Source organism: Apodemus sylvaticus, chromosome 13 (assembly GCF_947179515.1).
Source record: "Apodemus sylvaticus chromosome 13, mApoSyl1.1, whole genome shotgun sequence".
Lineage (NCBI taxonomy): Eukaryota > Metazoa > Chordata > Mammalia > Rodentia > Muridae > Apodemus > Apodemus sylvaticus.
The window spans coordinates 27572839-27594598 of NC_067484.1; positions in this window are offsets into that span (position 1 = coordinate 27572839).

A 21760-nucleotide genomic window follows, 5' to 3' on the forward strand; every position below is an offset into this window, starting at 1 on the left:
CAGGGATATTGAAAATCCTGCAGGACTGAAGGGCCAGAAGAGCAGAGGAGGAGGGCAGAGCTTAAAAGAGCCTTTGGAACAAACCTCTCCTCTTCCATAAAATCAACAGGACATAAATTGGGTCTTTGGATCAAACTTCAAAATGGAGCATTCAGCAATGTCTCTGATCTTTGTAACATGTTTTAGCTTTCAGCTGTCACTCTGCGTTCAGCTGCTGAGGTCTCCAAATGTGATTGGTTCTTTGCCAGGAGATAATCGTGAAGGTCCATTCTTAGATCCTTTCTAAGTGAGCTTTGTATTCACAGAGGGGTGTGTTGCTTCTAAATAAAGCCGTTATCTTATTACATTATTTAGCCTGTGATCATTTTTTCTTTCTTTTTTTTTTTTTTTTTTTTTTTGAGTTTCAAAAGTTCTTTTCCTAGAAAAAGCCGCACCCCGCCCCCCAGCACCTGTTATGGCTGTATGTGGTTCTGCCCCAGGGGGTTTTCGGGTGTAGACAAGGATGGGAAGATGGAAGCCCCCGACACCAGCCTGTGGTCTGTAACAACATTCCCCCACAGCCCTTGATGTCCTGTGGAAGCAGCTCTAATCACCTCAATGAGGATGGACTTGATATATCCCCAGAGTTAAGGAACATGTTATTTTACCCCACTTAAACATGACTCCCATAAAGGCCAATACAGCATCATGTTCTTCAAAGAGCTTACTGACCTCAGTAACCTTGAGGTTGTCTATTTGCTCCAGGAGGTAATTACCTTCTGGGTAGAGTGTTCCAGTGACTTGATTAAAGGGATGGTGGGAATGTCTTTATTTTACAAGCCAGACCCAAACCATGGCAGCAGAAGCTTAGCTTCCTTTTCTAGGACAAGTTTATAAGGTGTAACCCCTCCCAAGAAGGATAAAGTCGTTTTAGTCACTGATAACTTAATCTGAGTTAATTGAGGCCAATGAACAAAAGTGGGTACGGGAAAAAAAAAGAGAATAGCACATTCATGGATGGGAGGAAGGTTGGGATCTCTTGGGTTTAAGCGGTGTGCGGGGCAGGAAGTGGTGGACGTATTCATCAATGGAGAATAGAGACCTATTTCTAATGAGGAAGGAAGCTGGAGAGTTGGGTTAGTAGTTAGGAGCACTGGTGGCTCTTCCAAAGGACCCAGGTTCAAATCCTAGCACCCACAAGGCAGTTCATAACTGTCTGTAATTCTAGTTCCAAGGGATCAGACACCCTTATACAGAAATACACAGAGGCAGAACACCAATGTAAGTAAGAGAAGGAGAGGGAGACAGAGGGAGTAGGCAACTCTTCAGGTTTACATCATTCCTGAACAACACCATTAGCCTCAATTTCTTAACCACCAAGAAGCCTATGTAAAGCTACAGTGGCAATTGTTGTAACTTCAGCCTTTGGAAGGGACTAGAGAACACAGGCTATAATTTGTATACTATTTTTAAAATTCTTGAACATCTAGCACCACCACAAATTATAAATGTAAGTCACCAGGGCCATCAAAAATCATTCCTTGCCTTTTGCCTATTCAGCACTAGGTTGGAGTTTCTCCCTAAGCAGGAAGACTGACTCAGAGCAGAATACACCAATGTTAACCAAAACTGGATAGACCATTATCAATCATCCTGTCTGTTCCATGGGGGAAAGATATAGAATTCATGGAGAACATACAGAGGAATTACTGGTGATATCTTTTCTTTCTCAGAAATCTACCATTTATTTCCAGTTCTACCTTCTTTGGTATGGAGTTCCTTGGTCAAGAGTTATTGAATGAATTAAAGAAGGACTTCCAGGTGCATCAGGGGACAAGGATTCTAAAGAATCCTGTGTTGGTCATGCATTTTCTAGTTCATTCTTTCCCACATCTCTTCCTCCCAGTCCCCTCTGTCACTTTAGAGAAGTTATCAAAAGCAGAGTTTGCAGGATTCAAGCTTGGCCAAAGCAAACAGGCCAAAAATTTGGGAAATGACTTATCTTAATCCAAGGGTAGTAATCCAATTTATTTGACTGGAATGCTTCACATTTCATCAGCTCACCCAGCAGTGTTTGGGTTTGGCAAACGATGGCTAGGGAAAGCAAACCCTGCAGTGTCAGCCACTTGTGAACGGAATGATTTTAGTCTTAAAAAATACACATGTTGTTCTACCTTTTCATGTTTCTGCTGGGGAACACAGTTGGTACTAAGGGGTTTGGGCCACCTGGGTAGGTTTTCTTTCTCTGTGATATTCTGCACACTGAATCTGACCAACCCCTTATATTTGCAGTCACTAATGGTAAGGGTGTGAGAGATGGAGATTAATTAGTGTCCATTACCTTGACAAGTGCAAAACTCCCAGGAGAGATAATCCTCATTTCATGAAGAAGAGTATTGAATTTAATTGAAACAAAGACTTGATCTATCTTATTCTCTTTAAACAGTACAGAAAGAATGGAGATTATATCCCAGATCTTAAGGGGGCATTAACATTTGCTCTTATGTGAGACTACTTTGATGGCTTTGAAAAGCAGCATCATAAATAAAGTAGTAACCTTGGGAGCTGGGGAGGCAGCTTAGTTCACAGAATGCTCGTACTGCATGCAGAAAGGTCTAAGTTTGACTCCAGCACCCAATAAAATTGGAAGTGGTGGCACATACCTGTAACCTCAGCACTCCAAAGGCAGAAGCAGGAGGAAGAGAAAGTGACGGTCTGGGGATGGTGAGGTGGCTCAGAAGTTAAGAACAGGTACCACTCTTCCAGAAGATCCCAGTGTGGTTCCCAGCACCCACATCAGGTGGCTTACAACTGCCCGTAACTCCAATTCCAGCAGACCCCAAATCCTCTAGCTTCTGCACTAACATGCACATGGCCACACATTGATGTACATGCATACGCATGATTTAAAATAATGCAAATAAATCCTTTTTAAAAGAGAAAGTTGAGGTCTCTGTCTAAGCAGGAAGTTGTCACCATCTTCTTTCAAAAAGGACTTCATAAGAGATTTTTTTCTACTCCTATCATGTTTAATGTTCCAAATAGATTTTAAATCTACATATAACATGGAATGCAATCTCTGATAAGTGGATATTAATTAGCCCAGAAGCCCTGAATACCCAAGGCACAAATTGCATAGCAAATGACTCCCATGAAGAAGTATGGAGAGGGTCCTGATCCTGGAAAGGATCGATCTAACATTTGAAGGGAATATAAGGACAGAGAAAAAGGAGGGAGGTGATTGGAGAAGGGATGGAGAGAAGAAGGTTTATGGGACATATGGGGAGGGGGGATCTGGGAAAGGGGAAATCATTTGGAATGTAAACAAAGAATATAGAAAATAAAAATATTAAAAAAATAAAAAAATAAAAAATAAAAAATAAAAAATAATTTCTTGAGATTTAAAAAAATAATGTAGTATTTCACCTAGTAAATGTTCACTATTTCTTTGCTTACAAGTGTTGGATTTCCTTAAAAAAAAAAAAAAAGAAAAGAAAACTATTATGTCCATTAAAAAAAGTTGAAGGTCACCTTTGGCTACATACTTAATTCTAGGCTAACCTGGGCTACAGAGACGTGTGTGTGTATGTGTGTGTGTGTGCGTGTGTGTGTGTGTGTGTGTGTGTGTGTGTGTGTGTGTATGCATATATTATTATAACCAATATGCTATAATTATACATAATTATATATTATAATATAGATGTATATAATAGCATCACCTGGGGCAAAAAAGTTCTAATTAGGGAATCTACTAATATGGATTCCATTCCTAATTATATATGATTTCCATAATTAAAGCCCTTGCATCCTCAAGCTTGAGCTAAGAAGTAAAGATTCCCAATGTCTTTATAATAACAGGGTTAAAGTAACTTCACTGTCATATTCCTGGGTTTCTGTTACTATCATGCTCAGTTAGTCATTATCAATTTTGTTCAAACTGATACCTATAGAGGTCACAAGCAGATTCAGATATGACCTGGCCTATGATGGCCTGCACAATGGTACCAGGGCAGTAGTGAATTTATCTGACTTGGTTATTTGCTCTCTATTCACCTACGGTTCATTTCCTGTGTTAGTCAATAAAGTTTTATTGGAACACAGCCATGCACATACTTTATGGATTATCTGTGGCCACATTCCCACAACAGCAGAGTTGTGTGGTTGTGGCAGGGACTGTATGGGCCCGCAAAGCCAAAAATATTTACCATCTGGTCCTTTGCAGAAAAACTTTGCTGGCCCTGTTCTGTACTTTAAGTTTATGTTCACAGTCTTCCCACTGCAGTGCTGGCTGCCTTCTCTTATTTTTCCTTAGACTTCATCAAACCCGACTCTGTCTGACTTTCATGCATCTCTAACTCTTCCTATCAAGTTCTCCTTGTCTTCTTTATTCTCAAGTCAGGCCTTGTATGCTTATAAAAGTCATTTTATTTATCACCTAGACTAATTTGCTAACAATACCAGTAAAAACGTCTCTTTTACAAAACTTTTAAAGCCTTGCGGGAAATTGGTTCTGATAAATTATTTTATAACAATAACTAGTTTTCAATGCACCCTCAGCCTATGAGGCATTGTTCTGATCTCTAGGGGCTGGGAGTGGTGTGGAGGGAACATTTGGAGTGGTAGATTGAAGGGATGACAGACCAAGTTTTATGTGCTACATTATGCATACTGGACAGCCTAAAGCCACCAGTATTGACAATACTGTGTAAATTAGCTTCAGTTTGTGTCATGGGCAATTCTTCACAAATTAGCTCACTGCCATCCAAATTCAGCTTGTATAAAAACATTTCTTTTGTTGTTTTCTCTCAAACAAGGTCTCACTTTGTTTTTCTCTCTCTTCTCAAGCAGTCTTAACATATGATTGTATTTTAGGTCTCAAAAATTTGCTTGTTTAATTTTGCTTTTTCCTAAAACGTAATAGCTGTACTGAAGTATATTAAGAATTTATTTCCAGTTGATGAAGTAAACTAATCAAGTCTTGTTGTTGTTGGTTTTGTTTCACTGGTTGGTTTTGTTGTTGTTGTTGTTGTTGTTGTTGCTGCTGCTGCTGTTGCTGTTGCTGCTGCTGCTGTTGCTTCTGTTGTTAGATTTCTCAAGGCAGGCTTTTTCTGTGTAGCCCTAGCTGTCCTGGAACTAGCTTTGTAAACCAGGCTAGCCTTGAACTTGAGATCTGAGTGCCTCTGCATCCTGAGTGCTGAGATAAAAGGCATGTACTTCCACCATATAGTCTTTATGATGTAATTTTGTAATTTCTCCTTTTACATGCAATTTCATAAGAAAGCATGACACACTGCAGGTTAAATCTTGAGGAAAGAATAGAAAGTTTGCTTAAGCCGGTAGTTCTCAGTCTTCCTAATGCTGGCACCCTGTAATGCATTTCCTCATGGGGTGACCCCAACCATAAATATATTCCGTTGCTACTTCATAACTGTAATTTTGCTAGTGTTATGAACCATAATGTAAATATCTAATACACAGAATATCTGATATGAGACCCCCCACAGGGGTCACAACCTGTAAGTTGTGCTTAAACCATTGTAGAACAGGGAAACCATTGTGGAACACAGCAGGAAAGGTCACCTGTGCTCACGGTGCCCAGCCTTCCTCAAGAGACTGTACAGAGGAAACAAGTCACCTTTCCCCCATCATTGCTTGGTTTTGTACCCTTCTTTAAATAGATTAGATTTGGAGAGACACTTGAAACCTCACAGAAAACAGTGGCAACACACACACACACACACACACACACGTGTCTTGTCATGCCAGAACTGTGACATTTCATTCAAAACACCTTGTCAGAGACTGTGCGTCTGCCTTTCACTGCAGTTGACCATTCTCTTTTGGGAACTGTTCTAGATCGGCATTGAACTGTGGCCAGGATCAAAGGAGCTATGTGGATGCAGCCAATGATCAGAGTCCTGCCTTCAACGACCAAGAATAAGACCTTCACTGCTATATCTACCTTCCTCTTACTAAAGTTCTGAGATGTTCAGGAGGGTGGCAGCCATTGTGTAGCATATACAATTCACATAAGGAATGCCAGTTGAGTTGGGGAGTAAGTGGAGAGAGAGAGAGAGAGAGAGAGAGAGAGAGAGAGAGAGAGGAAGGGGGCATTTGCTACACCAGCAACAACCAGGCTTCCCAATTCATGAGATAGTTTTGCTATACATTACCCTTCAGAGACATCCCTATGCAGGCCTGTGTCAATGGCAATTTGCAAGGACCAATCCTAAGGTAGGTCTCTCCTCTCTGGGTGGCAAATAATCACTCAGTGTCCAGATACACAATGGGAAGTTTATAAGATGTGAAGCTTTCATTTTTTCCTTGATCCAAGTTCTGTCATGTTATGAGACTCACAAAAGAAACTTCTCCATGTTTAGCTAATCCCTTTTCATTGCTGGTAAACCCTTGGCTTTGTGATTGGGATTCGCATACAACTCTTTCATTTCTTTCCTGTGCCAGGCACCCTGGGAAGTTCTGAAGCTCTGAGGAAGAGTCCAGAACTATGGTGACTTTTGAGACTCCATAGCTAGTCTTCCGGAAGGAGGATGGATGAGTCAACAGGAAAGTGTACATGGCACAGAGTAGAATCAATTTCCATGGTAATGTTGCAGGTAGCTGCTCAAGGAAAGGCAGTTGAGAGTACAGAGGGTACAGAAGTGTTTCTGCACACAGGGATGACGTGGGCAAGTGACAGCAGCTGAGATACAGTTAGAAAGGGTGACCTTGTGGCTTAAGCTAAGGAAATGAGAAGATCAGAAGCTACAGCTAGCTTTCAGATAGATTTGAATCAGAAGAAAAAAGTGACAATCCTTGTTCTTTTCCAAAGAAGTTTTTAAGTTATACCACCGGACAATACATGTCCTTCATCGAGGATATGAACCAGTTTAAACCTTAACAATGGTCTTCAACTAAGTATGGATTCTAACAGGACAATCTGGAAACTGAACTGAGTGAGAAAATAGATGAGGACAGACAGACGGGTAGGTTCCAAGCTAGGATGCTCAAAGGAAGTAATAGACCTAAGAGTCTTTCCATCATGAGACCAACTCGACTGGGGACCCAGCAGAGGCTGGAAGATTACAAAGAGGGATGGTTATGTTCACTGTGGTGAACCAAAAAGAGTGAGAAGCTTAAAGAATTTGAGACAAACAGCCTGAATGATGTCCTGGAAACCTGTCCTCAACCAGGAACCCAAGGACCAAAAAAGCATTACTAAAAGGTAAAGCAATAGGAACTAAGCAAAAAGGAAAGGAGTTCCTTTAGACTAGGTCTGGAGAGTGAGTTCACTGGGTGACTGCCCATGTATTATTATGTGGCTTTTGCAAAACATTATGGATACGGGACCTACCATACCAGAACCCAAATTCGGTTAGTATTTGGCTATCAATCACGAACTTGAAAATATCAGAGTTTTGAGTGTTTGTTTGTTGTTTTTGTTTTGTTTCATTTGGTTTTTGAGGTAGGATCTTGAGTAGACCAAGCTAGCTTTTAACTTTCTATGTAGCCAAAAATGAACTTCAGTTTCCACCTTCTGCTTCTGTTTCCACTGTCTGAGTGAAGGGGATTGTAGCTGTATACCACACACTGTATATAGTGCTGAGTGTATAGAGCCTCTGTGTGTGTGTGTGTGTGTGTGTTTGTGTGTGTGTGTGTGTGCGTGCACGCGCGGTTGCCACTCACTGCTTGATTTATATCTTTAGCTTGAAATTTTTTAATAATTTCAAACAAAGCATCCAAACTTCTGCTCTGCATGGTGGCATCCAGGATCAGGACCCAGTCCTGGACTCCTGTTCTTCTATTCGACATAATATAAAAAAAAAAATCACTAGTGTGTAACATAAATGGTTTGCTATTATTTGGTTGTGAACATGTCCAAACGTGAATTCATTGGCTTTTTGTGTTATCATAAAAGTGCACAACCTCAATTTTCCAATTAACTTTAATGACAACATAATAATGGCTGTGTCTTAACCAATTTTTATGTACAAAACATTTTTCTAAACCAGGCATAATGGCACATGCCTTTAATCCCAGCACTTGGGAAGCAAAGACAGGTGGATCTTTGTGAGTTTAAGACCAGTTGGTCTATAAAGTGAGTTCAAGGTAAACCAGGATTACATAATAAACCATGTCTCAAAAGAGACAGAGAGAGGAAAAAGATTTAAGGTAATTTTTTAAAAGCTATTGTTCTATACTTTTTATACTTATACGTTTCTTTATTGTTTCCAACCATCACATAAGGGGCATTGATACTCACTATGATGCTACAGACATTAAGGTTGTAGTGACTGCTATTGTTACACTTACAGGATTTCTCCTGGATGAGCCAAAGGAACAGATTACAGTCGGACACTTGACACAAGTACACCCACTTGGTAAGGCACGAAGACAGGTTCAAACTCAGACATCCAATTGCAGAATTTGACCATTTAACCAAACTCACCTATTTTCTTTATGCCCTGGGCTAATGCTCTCAGAGTTTGTTCTTCCTGATGTCTCTCTCTGTAATGCAACAGAAGGACTATATCGTTTGCTGTGCCTGACACCAGGGCATCGAGTATGGGGGTTAAGACCCAGGGCACACACATATCCCTTCCACTTGGGGACTATGAAGACCACCTTGAGTAAGTCATAGAAGGGGAGTTGTCATCATCCCAGGGTCTGTCATGCCTCTCCCTTGCCCTCTTTCATACTCACACATCTGCGTGTCCTCTGAACTTTTAATTATCTTCCAGAAGGGCTGATGCTTGGATTTAGCTTGTCCCCCCATATCTTATAGAACTCTCAGTTCATCAAGAGTTCTACAAATATCGTCTCAGACTCTGCCATTCCATTGGTGTTCTCACATAAGGGAAAGCCCAAATGAAGTTTGCAGGAGAGCTGCTAACAGAGTCTGACAAGACTTTTTTACAGTGGAAAAAAAAAAAATAAAAAGAATGAATCTCAATCTCTTCCTATTGTTGACTGCTCTAAAGAAAACCATCTTTGGCAAAACCCAAATAGTTAAGTGATAACATTTTAGCAATGCAAATTCATGCCTACAAAGCTGTGATACATGCTCATTATGATGTTAGTCAAAGGGACAAGGAGATTCCCTGGGACAGTCCATCATTCGTTTTTAGACACTGAAAGTCACGGATATCAAGTCTGTTGGATTCCAATGGGTTTCAACACCTCAACAGACTCCCGCTGTCCTAAAAAGAACTCACTGTGTGTGTTTGGGAGAGAGAGAGAGAGAGAGAGAGAGAGAGAGAGAGGCAATGGTTTCAAACTTGCTTCTTCCTCTGTGGGAGAGGTAAGGAACCAAGATGTATTGGACTTGACAAAGTGTTAGGTAAACAAAGCCAGGAGTATTAAAGTTTAGGCTCCAGTGATTAGTGGGGAAGCACGGGCTAATAAGCGCAGAGGGTGCCCTCAAGGTACTTTAGACTCCGACTGTGTTTATTATCCAATATCAGTATGGAGATATATGCCTGACTACTTTTATGGTGCCATTTAGAACTTTAAAATAAGCTCTTGTGCTCAGAAAGGGGTTACTAAATTACTCACCCTGTAAGGTTTGCCTTGATTAGCATAATTCTGCCCATTACACGCCTTATCAAGAGCGTGTTTTCATTGTTGGGCCCTGAGTTCTGAAGCAACATTCAGGGATACATTGCCGCAGCATCGTGTCAATCCTGAAATAGCACCTTTCGATGACTTTGAAATGAAATACCCTTGTATCACTTGCAAAGAAAACTTCTCCAGGTTTCTACTCCCTCGATGATGAGCCCAGTGAGTGATGTAACTGCTTCCCCTGATTTGCCACCAGATAGTTTTTTCCTTTCCTTTCCTCTCCTCTCCTCTCCTCTCCTCTCCTCTCCTCTCCTCTCCTCTCCTCTCCTCTCCTCGCCCTTCCTTCCTTCCTTCCTTCCTTCCTTCCTTCCTTCCTTCCTTCCTTCCTTCCTTCCTTTCTTTCTTTCTTTCTTTCTTTCTTTCTTTCTTTCTTTCTTTCTTTCTTTCTTTCTTTCTTTCTTTTTCTTTCTTTCTTTCTTTTTTTTTTTTTTACTTTGAATTCAATTTTTCACTTTTCCAAGAGAGGGTGTGGAAGGACTCATGGTAAGAGCCCTGGTAGAATTCGGGGTTTTCGGGGTTCATTTGTGCACGGTAAAAAGACTGCGTCTAAACCAATCGTGAGCTTAACTTTAAGTGGACCTACTAAACAGAGAAGAGAGACCACAGTGGTCCCTCCAAGTGACCCCGAAGAAGCTTCCTCCGCACTTCCGGTGTCTGGATTCACTCTGCGTCCCTCACCCGAGGCAGGAAGTTCCCGAGCGGACACTAGATGGCAGCATGGTATACTGGCCACCTCGGCGGAGCCAGGCCCAGCAGCCAGAGCCCACATGGCCAGCCACCAGGTGCCAGCCCCTAAGGGTCCCAGCATAACTGTCACGGGCAGCTCCATTTTGTGCAGCACTGTGGATCACAATGGAAATTATCCCGAGGATGGCAATCGTCCTCTGTGCAGCTAGCTTGTTTTTTGCTTCCGTTTTTTGTTTTGTTGGGGGCCGGGTGGTGGGGGTCTTCACACACACACACACACACACACACACACACACACACACACGGTGAGAGCTCTATGTTTACTCTATGAGCACGAAAAGAAAAAAGGAAAAACCTGCCCTTTTAGTTGAGTTCGCACAATCGCAGTGTCCCCAATGCCAGTTGCTCTTCTTGAAGAACTGAATAGTTAACCGAAAAAAAAAATCCCTCCTGGTTCCATGGCCCCCAAAGCAAAGCCAATTAAGTAGCTATGCTCCCAGAGAGGGAGAATACAGAACAAGTCCTAGGGCCCAGCAAGGGAAATCTGCAGCATTTTAGGTCTGAACAGTAGCTCAGAGATCACCCCAATCAGTCAGTGTCTTTTGGCAGATAAGGAAACTGAGACCCAGGCATTTAGCCTCGCCTAAGGCTACTCATCTGGTTTAAAAAAAAAAAAAAGACTGAGACAGGGGTTGCGGGCTTCCATTGCTCCGTGTGTGATTTATAGAAAGTCATAAATCCGCAGCTCAAAAACCCTCTGAGGTCTGCGACTGAGCTGGATCTCCCGACCCCGACACCCCACCCCCACCCCCGCGGACCCTGCCCAGTGCCACAGTGCAGCCCAGGCTGGACACCCCTGTGAAATGACTACACATCTCCACCTCCACCGAGGAGTCCTTCTCTGTGAGTCGCTATGAGGAGAGACAGTAAATAACTGGGATACTGGACTAAGGAAACAAACTGAAGCACTGCACCCTTTCCCTGGACATTTCCTCTAAATCAGAGGGAAAAATAATTCCTGAACTCTCCGAAGTGAACCTATTTGAGCATTTTGTTTTGTTTTTCTCTGTATTCATATGGTCCACTTTTTTATTTTTATTTTTTTACCTTCAGACCTTTGAGTTCTAATTCAAACCCACCAACCCGCCAGCCCCCTCCCCGGGGGTTCACCTAGCACTCCTCCGTATTGTTGATTTGCAAAACACAGATTCTTTCCCTAGCTCAGAACGGCTTTCACTGGTTTCTTCAGAGCCGAGCCTTTTCCCAATTAAGCCGTGGAGCGCTTCTCTCTGGTTAGGATTACAAACACCACCCTTCTTCGGTCCAGCTCCAACAGCCTCTCCCTTCCTCTGACACATGGTTCTTTTGATCTCAACCCCAGACCATCACACAGGCTCCTAATTATTCACGAGCCATAAATCATGGCAGTAATGTGGGCCTTGCTAGGGAAAGGCGTGCTGTTGGGCCATAGGAGCCTGGAAAACTGGGTGTGTTTAGTGTTTGTGAAGGAGGGCGGTGGGGGGGGGGGGAGGCAGGCAGGAAGACGGAGATGTTTTAAATGTTTGTAGAAATAGTTGCTTTGATGTTGAGCCCTCCCCCAGAGGAAGTCGACAGTCTGAAAAGTCCGTCTGTACTTTTTCATATTTACAGAGGTAATGAAATCCACAAGTCCCTTCAAGAGGCAGGTGTAAGCAGGGTCTGCTCCAGTAACACCCAGCCCATTTCCAAGGATATGGGGCAAGACCTGGGAACACGCCTGGCCTGGCGCTATCCACCTCCTCATTTTGGTAATTTAATTTTAGCGACTCATTTCCATGGGCAATCTGAACTCTTCTGTGACCTTACTGAAAGGCAGTTCGTCTGGTTAGGTTTGGCATTTTCACTAGGAAACACCGGGAACCCTAAATTATTTGTTTCATTAGGTCTGAGCCAAAATGTACTACACAGTCTGTGAAAATCCAAGTCGTTTCACCAAAACTGATCAAAGTTAATCTAATCTACGGACACAGGAGCATCCTCTAAATGCCTTTGCGTGCCTATCTGGATGGGGAATTATTCTTTTGTATCCTGAGTGGGAAACAGTGAATGAAGGCCACAAATAACAAGGTATCCTTCTATTAGAAAAGTCTTTCTCAATTACAAACTACTGACAACTTTTTTTCTTTTTCTTTTTTATTATGATAGTCATTCTTTTTTTTTATTCTATATATTTTTTTATTTACATTTCAAATGATTTCCCCTTTCCTGGCTCCCCACTCCCCAAAAGTCCCATAAGCCCTCTTCCCTCCCCCTGTACCCCCATCCACCCCTTCCCACTTCCCTGTTCTGTATTGCCCTATACTGCTGCACTGAGCCTTTCCAGAACCAGGGGCCACTCCTCCGTTCTTCTTGGACATCATTTGAAGTGTGGATTATGTTTTGCATATTACAGTATTCCAAGCTAATATCCACTTATTAGTGAGTGCATACCATGATTGATCTTTTGAGACTGGGTTATAAAAATACACACATAAAAATTAAGCATAGTCACGATTCAATGAAACTTTATTTAAAAAAAATAAAAGGAAGTAAGACAAATTTGGACCTTGGACCACTCCTTGCTAACCCTCTGTCTAGGGTGGTAGGCTCAAGTTCTAATTAGCAACGGAAGAAAGATGGTGGAGAGCGTACAAGGTCAGCAAAGGACAATTTAATCATCAGAGAGTGCACGTGAAGCCTTAGCAGCAAATGACACCTGAGCTAAGAAGACTTGTTAGGTTGGCAAAAGTAAATCAGATAAAGAAGGGCAAAGATGTGTGTCAAAATTGGAGAACCGAAAGCGCCACGTGCCATGCGGCGGGTGGGGAACGGCAGTAGATGTGGTAGAAAACTTAGACAGAATTTAAGTGAAAATCCTGTCCTAACACCAGACCCATACATCCAGGAGAAAACTTTGTCACTGTTCAGCAGAGCATTCTGGGAACTCTGTGCCACTTAAATGGCTGACCACTTCCCAGACCCCAGAGTGTCAGAATCTAGGGACCAAACCTTTAACACCCCAGCTTTAGTGGGGCATTTCAGATCCAGATCATATCCCAAAGTCAGTTTTTCCACCAGAGCGTGACACTCTAGTTCTGAGTTCCTCCCTTTCTTGTACAGCAAATTTTCCGAGTAGCTTTTCATTATTGGTGACAGAAATAGATTTTTCTTTAACCGAGTGATGGAGATGAATACAACCAGTGACCAATACAAAACACATGATAGCAAGATCTCCTAGATGATCCTTCTGTGATAGCCTTAAAATAATGTTACCTTGTTGAAAGTACATGCTATTGAAACCCAAACTGAGGAACTGACTAAAAAATAAACCAACAGTCCTGGAAAGTATAAAAGGTCTCAAAGAACTAACTCAGAAATGTCATTAATTGGGGGGAGGTGAAAAAGAAGTAATAATTTCAATGTGGGATCCTGTACGACTCTTAGGACAAACAAAAGGCTGGGGTTAGAGGTGATATTATTGGGAAAACTAGCAGAATCCAAATCAAGTCTATAATTTAATCACTAGTGTTTAACTTACGTTGTCTTGGCTTTAATAGTTATAAAAAATGTTAACACTGGGGGAGCCATGTGAGACATATATGGAAATTCTATTATATCTTTTCTGTAAAAAAAAAAATAGATTTTGCATTACAACAATCCTAATATATGATCCAAGTCCAGAAAATAAATATTCATAAATGTTTCTTTTTTGTCTTGTTAATTTGCCTTACTAATAGCTCATGATGATTGCCAAGCAGCTTTTAGATTGTTCTGTGTCTTAGAGAATTAATAGTCATCATATAAATAAAATAGAATCATACTTCCTAATCCCCCATTCACCTGGAGTCTACTCTCATAGTTGGTGCTGACAACAGTTGGTAGAAGCTCCTGTGTTCAGTGTCTGTGCTCCAGACCTCACTCACTTGAAAGTAAGAATATGACTTTTGCTATCTTAAAGTATTTGTGGGGAGAGGTATTGAAGAGTGTTTTGTATGCTTGAAGGATACGATAACCTAGAGAAGTAGAGAATCCTAGACAGGGCATCATATTTCAATTCTAGTATTCATGAGTCCTGGATCTTTTGTAAACCACAGAACATGAATCATTTTCTGTAAAACTCAAGAGCTTTGGTTCAACACTCAAACCCTGAGTCTTATCCTTGAATGGTAAATAGAATATCTTTGAATATGGGTACTTAGTCTCACCCAGAAATCCTGGTTTTAGTTCTTCATATATACAAATATTTTTAATGTTTCTCAGAGTCATGTTGCCAGTCATGTTGAGAATCACTGGTCCAGGTGAATTTTATATTCTACCTTTGTGTGAAGTCTGTCTTAATAATTTTAGCACAGGAAGTCAACAAAACCATGTCTGAGAAAGTGTTCTCTGGCTGTAATATGAAATGCTTTCTTTATTTGTTCAAGATACTGCTGTCTGTGTGTGTCTGATTTATTCTCATCATGATTGATGACTTATATAATGAACCACAGAATTTAGCCTGTGAAATTCACTGTAAGAATTCCCCCTAATGGCGACTCTACCTTAAAGAGAAGTAAAATCTTACCCCTTGCCCACTCAGATTCTGCCCTTTTTCTGGTCCAGTCCTTCTTCATTCATTTCTTTCCCTGTCTGTCGATGCAGATCTAGTCTACAATGAGATCATATTCACAGCAAAGTACCAATATCTAACCTTGGTGGTATCCATCTATTTGGATAGTCCAAAGGAAAAACAAGAAGATAATCATATTGTTTCAAAGGTACCAAAAAAATTGAAAATCAAATTTTGGACAGCAAATCCACAAGGCTGTGAGAAAAGCAATAAGAAGAGCAAATGACAGATGTGTGGGCTTCGGGGGCCGCACAAGCCAATCCCTGTCCACTGTGTTTCTCTGTTCTAGCCAATCGTACCAGAGACTGTTGATTTAGCAGAGGCAGAATTTTTTATCTTCAAGAAAATCAAGAAATCTAACACTGCCTTGTAAATGTGGGAAGCAGGTTTTTAAAATAAATATAATATACTGTGAAGGCCAAAGGAAACTCTTCTGGAGGTCAGATCCTGGCAGTTTGGGATCTCTTCTTTAAAGATTAAAAACCATGAGTGTAAAATTTATGGATGAAAGTGGGTGGGAGTTGGGCTGATAAAAATGGGAGTCTGGTGGTTGTGTACATTAAGGCAGATTAGATCTTTGCAATAAGGAGAATATGGAGAGAAGATCGTTTATTAATGCTGGGGGGGGGGGGCGGGGGCTGTGGGTCTCTGCACCAGCATGGGTTCAGAGGCTACCCTGGAGGTTGTAACTGGGAAGTGCATCCAATAGTAACCAAACTCCTGGGTGACTCACTAATGCAGTCAATTGAGAATGAAGGAGAGAAAATCTAGAGAGCAAGAGACAGACAACCAGGAGTTGGGTGACTCTGAGACAACGGCATGTAAAAAATTCTAGCAACTCAGGAAATGGGAGCGGGAGGAGACAAGAAGAAAAAGGTGTCCTGGCCTCAGCTTTACCGGCAAGAGTTCAAGGAAAGGAAGGGAAGATTAGACAGGGTGTCCTATGGCTGGAGCGACAGAGCAGTCCTAACACTGGACAATGCCCAACAGAACGTCATAGGTTTTTTGTTGTTCTTGTTTTCATTTTTTGTTTTTGTTTGTTTACATCAAAGGCATCCAAGAGGCACTGGCTATAGGAAATCAAATCTGCTTAGGGTCAGTTCTTCATTATAAACCCGTCCAGCAGGAGAGGCTCAAACTGCATGTTACTTTTTTTTTTTTTTTTGGTTAAGACCCAGGCCAGATGGAAGTGGCATTTGTATGCACAGCTGTGTGGAACTCGGGTGATGAATCCTAGAACCTAAGAAGCTGTCTCAGATGGTGAGTGCCTCATTGACTTGTGTTTGAAATACTGAGAAAAATTCACTGGAACATTTTCCTAGTACACCTCACCAACTGTACCTTAGGGTACTCTGGATCTTAACTGAGGGTGAGCTCGGCTGTATAACACACTAAATCAATGAGTGGATATATTATCTACTTAATTTGCATAGATGACTCAGTGGGTCTCAACCTTCCTAATGCTGCAAACCTAATTCAGTTCCTCATGTTGTGGTGACCCCCCCCCAACCACAAAATTATGTCTTTGCTACTTTGTAACTGTGATTTTGCTACTGTTGTAAATTATAATGTAAGTATCTGATGTGCAGGAGATCTGATAAGTGACCCCACAAAGGGCTGACATCCCATGGGTTGAGGACCCATGCTCTGGATGGACTATTATTCCAGAAGTACAATATGAAAGTATATAGTTATCTTCATGGGACACCTGTTACACTTTCTAAGTGTGAGAGGAAACACACAAGGGAGTTTTGCTCTCCAAAAGGACCCAGCTTAGTAGCATTAGAAGAACTTACCCTGCTATTTGAGTCGCAGTCGCCTACAGTTCTCATACCTCAAACACCAGCAACACTTGTACTCCTGCTGTGGCTGGCTGTACAATATGCCACCATGGGCAGACTACGACCAGAAGAACATGGACTGCAAAGAAATTCTGACTTCACCACTGACTTCCTGGACCACAGGGGTCAGGAGAGGGGAGCCACTCCTGATGAACATCAGTTTGCTTTGTGATCAAAAGCATTTACCAGCATCTGCTCTGCTTTGCAACTTCATAGGGCTGGGGAGAGACTCTCAGTCTCTCCAACTGGGCTAAAGAGCAATTTCACCGTCAGCAATTATCAATGCAGAGGAGCTAACTCTCCTGGAAGGAGTGTATACAAATTTAGGGGGGGGGAAGGTTTGAGGGTACATTTTTATTTGGAAATGTTCATCTCACCTTCCAGTATTGACTCTCTCCTGGCACCCCTACTGTGTAGGAGCTGTGAAAAGTAAATTACTTAGATTTTTTTCCCAAAACACATATATGTGTGTTTATATGTATGTATGTATATATATGTGGGTGTATGTGTGTATATATATATATGTGTGTGTGTATACATATATATATATATATATATATATATATATATATATATATATATATATTTGATCTTAAATTTTTTTTGGTCCCCATTTTACTTTCATATGTGCCTGATCTAACAAAGATGAAAACGGTAAACAGGAAGCAAAGACGCATTTAATTCTGGAATTTTCATTTGTTTGGCTGTGCAGGTTAGCGGTGGTTTAAAGTACCATCTACACTTAAACTTTTGAACTGGATGCTCTCCTTCAGTGTGCCAGTCTTTCCAGAGACTTCAAAAGCACTGCGCTCTCTGAGCAGGTAAGCTAAACAAGAGCGATCAAACAAGAAGTTGTTTTCTTTTGTTTCTGAAAGGGAGGGTTCTATAAATTCCATCCTTGGTGGTAGAAACAGTTTCCTTGGCTTGACTACAGCTGTGATAAACAGAGCGCCCCGTTCTATGTTACACGGAGATGTTTATGGACGGGCAGGGACGTGTGCCGAACTCCAGACTTCATAAAATCGGAGGGAAAAATGAGCTTTGCAGAAGGTTCAAGTTCTGAGTCACGCTTCTGCATCTCAAACCGTCAAAGTAGTGAAAATACTATTTCTCCGTGAACCAAGTGGTTTTACTAGGTAATAAATAAATAAATAAATAAATAAATAAATCTGCCTTTCTTTAAGAATTGTTTCTGCAGTTAAGGAGGGACAGGGTATGGTAGGAAGCACACTTTTTAAATGCTAAACTTGAAGTACTGCTATTGTTGATAGTTTGTACACCTGGGCCTAGGGTATCTTTTGCTGGAGATAACCTGCAAGGAGCTTTGTGAGGCCAAAGTAAGTGTGCTTGTATGAGGTAGTGCAGCAGCCTCAGCTACGGAGAACCCACCTATCTATTTCCCTCTGACATTCCTCACTTCTTGTCTCCCAACTCATCTCTGCAGCACCTCCATCATTTTGATTCTTGGTTCTATTTCTCAGGTTTCGGATTAAGAATCCTGTAAAGTAGACGCAGTCTGTTGCAAACTGGCTTTAAAAGTCAGACAGACACTGGCAGCAACACATAAAAATGCTTTTTTCCAAAGACATCCGTGGGTCTCAGAATCCCACACGTTGACTGAGTCCTCGATTATTAGCCAACATTTAATAATTATAAATCACTTTGATCTGAATTATTTTTAAATCTGTGAGTTAGATAATTAGATAAATATTTTTCTTTCTTTCTTTCTTTCTTTCTTTCTTTCTTTCTTTCTTTCTTTCTTTCTTTTGTGACTGATTAATGGATTCATTGATTCTGGGGATTGAACTTAGCACTCGTGTATACCAAGCAAGTGCTCTACCAATCAAATTAGGTCCCAGTCCATCAATATTTAATTTGTTATTAGCAACAAAGTATCCTTGACATTACCATGGCCTCATTGTACTATTTTTAGGGTATATGCCAATGACACTTGTCGCGGGTCATTAATAATAGATGCTTTTGCTGCTTGCTAATAAACTATTTTAGGATATATAGCATGGGTCATCAACCCTTACAAGTACTTCTGGGCATAGATAGCAGGGCAAACAATGGCACCTTGGAGGATTCCTTACACATGCTTCACGTGTGGAGTAGTCCTCTTGTACATTCTTGCTCCAGCTGACTGGACCAGAGAGTAGGCGCTTCACAAAAGTTAAGCAAAAGTAAGGATCTCATGAGAAATCCTGAAGTTGAAACTTCCCAATCAGGATGACAATTACAAAGGCTATTAGAGGGCTGGAGAGATGGCTCGGTGGTTAAGAGCACTAACTACTCTTTCAGAGTTTCTGAGTTCAATTCCCAGAAACCCCATGGTGGCCACAGAGGCTATTAGATGCATGGGTGAGGAGGAATGGACCAGTTACTATCAAATGTTAACATACACCTTAGACTCAGGTTTAGGTAACTTCAAGTTTGTCCTAATTCCAAGCTAGCTCTATGGTAAAAGAGAAAAGAACAGAGTCATTAAGTAATTATGGTTGATAATACTGATATGGTAGTCACAGAACATAAAGTCATACTTTGCAATATATTGCCTTTAGATTTTTACTTACATAACTCAACAAAGTAAGAAAAAACAGCATCAGAAGTATTCAAAAAATATGAACCAGGAGCTTTCAAAATAGCTTAGTGGGTAAAGGTATCAGCCACCAAGTCTGATGATCTAATTTTCAAGTGTGAATTTGATTCCTAGAACCCACATGAATGGTCTACAATTAATCTCTTCCACGCATACACACTAAATAAAATGTAATAAAAATGTTTAATGAAATTGTATGGACCAGAAGATCTTCAAATATAATTAATCTTTGAATTTCTAGTTTACAAGTGTCATATGTTCCATATTATGTCTTTTATCAAAGATACCTTTTCTGGAGCTGGAGGGTAGCTCAGAGGTCAAGAGCACTTGCTGCTGCTCTTCCAGAGAACCCGAGTTCAGTTCCCAGCACCTACATTGTATGGCCCCAAACTGCTTGTAACTGCATCTCTGTCTCCAGGGAATTGGATGCTCTCTTCTATTTCCACTGGTACCTGTGTATCTTTTCTTTCTAGGAGAAGAAGAGTGCATCAAAATTACCTCCAAAAGTCTTTGGAATGGACAGTGACATTATCAGAGTAATTAGAGGACTTGTGACAATATTTTATAATAATATTCTGGATAGCTTATTTATGATACACAGGGAAGTTAAAATTCCATAGATAGCATGATTAAAGGACGGTAAATAGTTCAGTATCCAAGGTCAGCTGTGGGTCAACAGCTGACCACAGAAAACCTTTGTCTTCACTGGGATATGCAAGTTGGAAATTTTCATGATCACAGCTCAAGTTTCCTTTGTTAAGTGGTTGGAGAATACCACTTACAATTTGGCAGATGTTTTAAAAGTCATGATTCTTTTAAACTACCATGCCAAGCAATGCCATTTGTAAATCAATTTGTAATTAAAACTAGAAGCACATGGAAAGATGTCCATCCCAAGATTCCAGATTGTCTCCACATTGGAACGACTTGAACCTTGATGTTTTTGCATGGTCTGTTGACCATTTTGGCTAAAGAAGTACCTCTCCCAAGCCTAGCTGTTCTTGTCCAGAAAGGGGGTGGGGGCTACAGAAATAAATCTTAATAGACTGTAGAGAAAAACTTTAATATACATGGTGGAGAATCTTAATGTTCTAACATTGTACCCCTTAACCGCTTTGCTCTCCAATTTCTCCATGTGGTATTATATAGAGATGATCTCAATGCAAAACTTGCGGAGATGACAATAAAACCACCTGGCGCTGCTTGCTTCAACACCTGGTGGCCTGTAATCAGCGACGTCATTTCTTCACTCATCTTTGCAAAGCTCTAGTCCAAGTCCCATCTCCCTTTCCCTCTCCTGTAACCCCTAACAGCTCCCAGCTGGGCTCCAGTCCACATTCACCTGAGAACCCTAGTTTCAGAGATGCCATTTGTATCACACCTCTCTGTTCATTTACGTCATCAGTCCTAATCACAATGCTTTGGTCATTTTTGGTATGTCATATTAAGAATAAAACGAAATCTTGCATTCTGTCTTCCAGGGCTATATCTGATATGAACACTAACATCGCCCTCATTCTTTCATGCCCAGTCCATACCCCTCCAGACCCTCTGAGCTGCTCCTGTTCTGTCTGTGAAATACACCAGAAGTTTCCTTCTTTGATGACATGCACATGTGTTTTGTTTTCCATGTATATTACCTCTCTCCCTTACCTTTAGCTGTTTTTTTTTTAATATATTAAATTCTCATTCTTTTTATACTACATCTTACCTCTTTAGACAGACCTTGTCCAGTCAGCTAAGGAATTCTTTCCCTCATCTAATTCCTTTGATTTGTTACCTTCACAGCATTCACCATGATTATGATTCTATTAGCTTACAGTTCATGTTCATGAGGGCTGACAAATGGCCAGCTTATCAACCCATGTCTTCGCAGACTTTAGCAGAGTCCCTAATCTATAATCACACAAATCAATGATAGAATATGTAATACACAGGTGATATTTTCCCACCTAAAATCTCAGCTACCAACTTAGCCTGGGAGATAGGTGTACATTGACGACATTTTCTAAAGATAGCCTATGCATTCTTGAGTTTCTTATACTCTAGGAAACAGCCAAGCCACACTTCTGCAGTTGTATAACAAAACCTGTTTCCCTATGGGAACGTGTGGGACACCACCTGTATCAGTTACTTTTCCTATAGTTGCGACTAAACGCTCACCAAAAAAAAACCCACCTTCAGCAAGGAAAACTTATTTTGGCTTACAGTCAAAGGGATACGGTCTAGTATGGTGGGGGATGTAGGGCAATGGGGCATGAGGCTGACTCTTGATCTGATGTCTACACTCAAGAGGATGGTGACCCCTGGTTGCCCTCAGCTCCCTTCCTAATTTGTATGCATTCCAGAACCCCAAGCCCATGGAATGGTGCTGTCCCCTTCAGGGTGGGCTTACTTTTTTCTCGGTTA